This window comes from Diospyros lotus, chromosome 8, assembly GCF_014633365.1.
Source record: "Diospyros lotus cultivar Yz01 chromosome 8, ASM1463336v1, whole genome shotgun sequence".
Classification (NCBI taxonomy): domain Eukaryota; kingdom Viridiplantae; phylum Streptophyta; class Magnoliopsida; order Ericales; family Ebenaceae; genus Diospyros; species Diospyros lotus.
The window spans coordinates 40,729,139-40,735,560 of NC_068345.1; the positions used below are offsets into that span (position 1 = coordinate 40,729,139).

The 6,422-nt window shown below is 36.6% G+C and overlaps 1 pseudogene; it reads left to right on the plus strand.

Moving 5' to 3' along the window:
- Positions 1-280: 280 nt before the first annotated feature.
- On the plus strand, positions 281-5,880 carry LOC127808662 (terpene synthase 10-like; annotated as a pseudogene).
- Positions 5,881-6,422: the final 542 nt, after the last annotated feature.

Consider the following 6,422-nt stretch of genomic DNA (forward strand, 5'->3'; position numbering starts at 1 on the left):
GAAGGGGTATCGTTTGTGGGATCCTACTACCTGGAAGATTATAGTCAATAGAGATGTTATCTTTGTAAAAGATAAACTACAGAAGAAAGAAGGCGATGATAGCACAGTAAAAGAAAATTCAAATATTATAGTGGTATAAGTAGAAAAGGAGTCTAAACAAAAGGATTCTTCTGAAACAGCACCAAAGCATGAGGAATAAGAACCAATTGTATTAAAGGCACCAAAAATTCGTCTATCAAGTCACTTGACAAAATGGTCAGGTTGACACTCGGATTATATTATGGAGAACAATGTTGCATACTGTCTTCTAACAGAGAATGACAAGTCATCAACTCTTCAAGAAACAATGAGCAATTCAGATGCATCTCAGTGGATGGCAGTAATGCAGGAAGAAATTGAAGCTCTTCATGAGAACAAACTTGGGAACTTGGGTCGTTACCACAAGGAAGAAAGCCTATTGGTAACAAATGGGTGTATAAGATCAAGCATAATAGCAATGATTAAGTGGAGCGGCATTGTGCAAGACTAGTGGTAAAAAGATACGCTCAGAAAAAAGGGTTTGATTTCAATGAGATATTTTTTCCTGTTGTTTGAATTACTACAATTCAAGTAGTCATAGCAATGTGTGCTATATTTGACTTACATTTAGAGCAACTAGATGTGAAGATTGTTTTTTTTCACGAAGATCTTGAAAAATAAATATATATGCTTCAACCAGAAGGTTTTGAAGAAAAAGGAAAAGAGAACTTAGTTTACAAGTCAAACAAATCTTTATATGGTCTCAAATAGGCATCAAGATGTTGGTATAAGAGATTTGATTCCTTCATTATGAGTCTTGGATACAGCAAACTTAATGTAGACCCTTATGCATATTTCAAGAGGTTTGGTGAAAATAATTATACTATTTTACTATTATATGTAGACGACATGTTGGTAACAGTCCCCAAAAAAGATCGTATTAAAGAATTGAAGGTATAGTTGGCTAGGGAGTTTGAAATAAAGGACTTAGGACCGACAAACAAGATTCTAGGGATGCAAATTCACTGAGGCAAAAATAGCAGGAAGATTTGGCTTTCTCAAAGGAACTCCCTAAGGAAAATCTTGTGGCGCTTCAATATACAAGATTGTAAATGAATTTCTACCCTACTTCCTGTTAATTTCAAATTATTATCCTCCAGTTTAAGCTCTAGTAGTGAAGTAGAGATGATGGATATGTCTCAAGTATTGTATGCATCAACAGTAAAAAGTTTAATATTCACTATGATGTGTACAAGACTAGACATTGCACATGCAGTGGGAGTGGTTAGTTGGTATATAGCGCGAATCCTAGTAGAGAGCATTAGAATGCTGTGAAAAGGGTCATGAGATACATTAAGGGGACCACAAATGTTGCATTGTGTTATAGGGGATCAAAATTTATTGTTAGAGGATATGTTGACTCAGATTATGCAGGTGATATTGACAAAATCAAATCCACCACAGGATATGTGTTTGCTTTTACTGGCGAAGCTGTAAGTTGGGTTTCAAAACTATAGTCAGTTGTGGCTATGTCAACAATAAAAGCAGAATATATAGCAACTACATGAACTAGTAAAGAAGTAGTATGGTTGAAAATGGTATTGGAGGAACTCGGGCACGAACAAGAGAAGATTTATCTATTTTGTGATAGTCAGAGTGACTTGCATCTTGCAAGGAATCCATTATTTCATTCAAAGACAAAACACATTCGAGTTCAATACCACTTCGTTCATGAGAAAGTGGAGGAGGAAATAATGGATATGTAGAAAATTCATACTAAAGATAACCTAACAGATTTCATGACAAGGGCAATCAATACTGACAAGTTTGTTTGGTGTCGACCCTCTAGTGGCCTAGCAGAGACATAAGCAATAGGGAATGGTAAGGAAAAATAATGGTATAAAGATTGATTGATCCTCAATCAAATCTTCAAGTGAGAGATTGTTGAAAAGTCAAAAAGTGAAAGGTGCCCAGCCACAAAATAAGCAAAGAAAAATTGGAAGCTCTGAAAAAGAAATTAACAGTGGACGAGGAGGGCGCCGAAATGTTTACCAAATGTGAAAAGAGAAAATCAAAAGAAGTGGGTGTAGCAATAAAAATTGGTGGAATGCGGTGCCCCTTACTGCCAAACACATTTTTAATGCATAAGGGAGGCCTATAAATTGGCTCCCCAACTCATTTGTTGAGCATCCCAAGTCTCTAAATATCCCATTTGCAGAGAGAGAGAAAAATAGAGAGAGAAAATTAAAGAGTATTTTCTCTTATTTTTAAGAGAGAATATTATTGTTATCTTTTTATAATTTAAAGAGAAAGTTGTAACTCTTATTATTTTTTATAGAGAATTCTTCTATCATTGCCTGTGGTTTTTACCTTAATTTATTTGAGGGAGTTTCATGTAAAATTTGTGTGTCCAATTATTTTTCTCAAATTATTAGTTACGACTTTACTCTAATTCGGTGTTATTTCTCAACAACAGGTTCAATCAATATAAAGGAGTTCCAATGGTATGGGTAAAAATAGCCACAAATTCAAGATGTACATAAGAAAGTGAAACAAAATACAGCCCGCATCCTCAAATCCAAATTCGAATCATACGAGCACATGCTTTATAGTTCCAACCAAATTTATGTTCTATTCAACAGGAAAGAATAATGCTATTTATCTAAACTAGAGATGGATCTAGGTGACACTTTTTCATTAGGTAATGAAAAGGTGCATAATGAATAGCATTGTTCATTGTCCAATGAAAAGGTGCCACCTAGAGTAAAAATCTATCTCCAATCTAGATGAATAGCATTACTCAATAGGAAAAGAGTTTTGCTAGTTTGCAAAACAAAAGATAGATAATTAAAAAACCAAACCAGATAGTTTCACACTAAAAGATGCCTCGAGAGAGGCATCTTCCAGTGCGCATGATGCCTCGAGAGAGGCAAACCAAGAACCAAAACACAATGTTTGAAGCATTGGGGAACAGGATCATCTGATCTTCTGATACATCAGATGCTACAGAGTTAACAATTGAACTTCCTCCATTAGGAGCTCCAAGACTTGGGATTAAAGCATTTAGTAATGACACTACTCGGCACCTAGAAGTAAGTAGAAATCGAACATATCAGGCCCTCATAGTTTGCTGTGCCACAGGAACATTGTTGGCTCCTACAAAATTTGTATCAAGTCAGCAACAGCATTGAGAGTATAACTCGCCACACCATCTTATGTTAAGAACAATGAATTAAATTATCTATGTTCAGGGATGGCAATGCATCCCCAATTACCCATTTAAAATTAAAACAAGTATAAAAATTGAGATATGGGCCTCAGATTATGTAGTTATATCTACAGTCATATACTATGTAGTTTTATGAGTGACTGCAATCCAGAGATCTGGAACATTCAGTTGAGTTTGTTTGTTTGGTTCTAGAAAAGCCCAAGGGGACTTTACAGTATTGCAGCTAAAGCTAGAAGCTTAGTTCTATGGCTGCTTGTCTCCTTACTTCAATCCCTCTAAACTTCTCCCCTAAATTACAAGCTACTAGATTTGGCTCACTGGAAGCTTGCTTCAATTTCAAGGTTACAAAGATTGTCCCTTGTGACAGTCGTATAAAAATGGTTGCACCAATTGTAAGGCGATCAGGTAACTACCAACCATGCATTTGGGACTACAACTATCCGCTGTCTCTATGTAACAATTATGCGGTAAGTATATATATATATATATATATATATACACACACACACACATATGTTTGTGATATTGCAAGTATTAGACTACCTGTTTTTGTCTAGGTCAATTACTGGATATCCTCGGTTTAATATCCTGATCACCAGCTAAGAACATAATTCCGCAGGGAAAGGCATACAAAATAAAAGCAGATAAGCTAAAGGAAGATGCCAAGAAGATTCTAAGCAGCATGGTCAAGCCACTGGATCAACTGGAGTTTATTGATACCTTCCAAATACTTGGACTGGCTTATCATTTTGAGGAGGAGATAACGAATACATTGAAGAACATCAACAGAAACATGAAGAATAATTGGAACAAAGGTGATTTGTATGCGACAACAATAGAATTTTGAATTCTTAGGCAACATGGCTACCATGTCCCAGAAGGTAACGTGAGCATAAACAAAAACCACATGGAGAAATAGCATAGCATAGAGGATGACCTTTTTTCTTTTGTCCTTTCCTGTATGCACAGAGGTTTTTGACAGGTTCAAGAAGATGGAAAGTTTCAAGGATAGCATTTCTGGAGATATCAAAGGAATGCTGAGTTTGTACGAAGCCTCTTACTTCTCTTTAGAAGATGAAACTATCATGGAGGATGCTTGGCTCTTCACTAGCAAGCACTTAAAAGGCCTTGAAAAGGATGAAGATCGAAATCTCACCATGGAAGTAAGCCATGCAATGGAGCTTCCACTACATTGGAGGATGCCAAGATTAGAGACAAGATGGTTTCATAGATGCATATGGGAAAAAGGATGACATGAATCCTGTTCTACTTGAGCTTGCTAAGCTGGATTTCAATATTGTGCAAGGATTGCACCAGGAAGAACTAAAAGATATGTTAAGGTAGAAAAGTAGTCTTCAAGACCATTTTTCTAGTTGCAAAGACTCTCAAATCTATTTTACCTTGACTGACAGTGATAAATTCCATCAAAGTGCAGGTGGTGGAAGAACATTGGTCTGGGAGAGAAGATGAGCTTTGCTAGAGATAGGTTGGTCGAATCTTATCTGTGGACTGTTGGGATAACTTCACAGCCTCAACATAGCTACTGCAGAAGAATGTTGACAAGGGCAATAGCTCTAATTACAGTGACAGATGATATATATGATCTCTATGGTACCTTGGATGAACTTGAGCTCTTGACTGATGCCATTGAGAGGTTAGCAGACAACTCAAAAAAAGGAAAAAAGAAAAGAAGAAAAGAAATGCACCATTGTCTAGTTCTTCCATCAAGACTCTGCCAGTGAATCTTTTTTCATCTAAATTTTGTGTATTTTCAGATGGGATATCAATGCAATGAAGCAATTACCAGACTACATGAAGATGTGTTTCCTGGCACTTTACAACTTGGTGAATGAAATGGTTTATGATATCCTTAAAGAACAGGACTCAGATGTTTTACTGCACCTTAAGAAAGCAGTGTTGTATCTACTTTCTTATTTATTCTTCCCTTCCATGTCTTCTTACCTTTCCTCATGCAATTTCAATATCTTATTCAGTGGATAGGTTTATTCAAATCATACTTGGTGGAAGCGCAATGGTACCACAGTCGATATAAACCAACGATGGATGAATACATTAACAATGGATGGATTTCAATAACAGGATCTGTGATAGCAGTTCAGGCTTACCTCTCTGTAACAAAACCAATAAAAACAGAGGCATTAGAATTTCTAGAAAGCAATCCAGAGATACTATACTGGTCATCAGTGATTTTTCGACTTTGTGATGACTATGGAACTTCAACAGTATGGGAAGCATCAACTGGGAGTACTTTTGGGAGCCCTCTGTAAAATAACTCCTCTAATGATTCAAGTTTCTCAATGTTTTTGATGGGCACAGGATGAGTTGAAGAAAGGGGATGTTCCAAAATCAATAGAGTGTCACATGTAAATGAGATTGGCGCTTCTGAGGAAGTTTCTCTCAAGCACATGAGAGAATTGATGAGGCAGACATGGAAAAAGGTGAATTGGTACCGTGTTGCAAATTCTCCATTGCAAAAATCTTTCATTGAGATTATGTTGAATCTTGTTAGAATGGCACATTATATGTATCAGTATGGAGATGGGTACAGTAATCAAGATGGTGAAACTAAAAATCGTGTACTGTCATTGCTGGTTGAGCCTATACCCTTGTGAAAAGAAAAGGCTCTCTTCTCTATGCAATTTTCAGATCCCTTTTAATTTTTAATTTTTAATTTTTAAAATAATAAAAATGTGTTTATTTTTATATTTTTAAAAATAAAAAAAATTAAAATAATAAAAAATCATTTTATCGATTTTCATCATAAACACTCAAATTTTCAGAACCCAAAAAACAGCAAAGATTGCTCTCATCTTCTTTCTCCAAGATCTAGATTGACTCTTCTCTTCTTTTCCTACTCTCTTCTTTCTTCTCTCTCTTCAAGACTCAGCAGTTAATCGCGCTTGCCATTGCGAGCAGTTGTCGATCACCCCCATTATTTGGCCACACATGCCTTCCGTCGTCAACGTCGTTCACTCATCTTGCATTGCAACCAACAACCCAGATCCATCGCCTCCAACCACCGAATGGCCATCATCATCCGCCTTCAGCCATTGCCACCATTTGAATTGCGGCCTCACCTCATCTTCGTTGTTCGCCTATGCTATTCGTCTCTGCTTCTCGTCTAGGCTGGCCATCAACAACCCACCTTACTTTG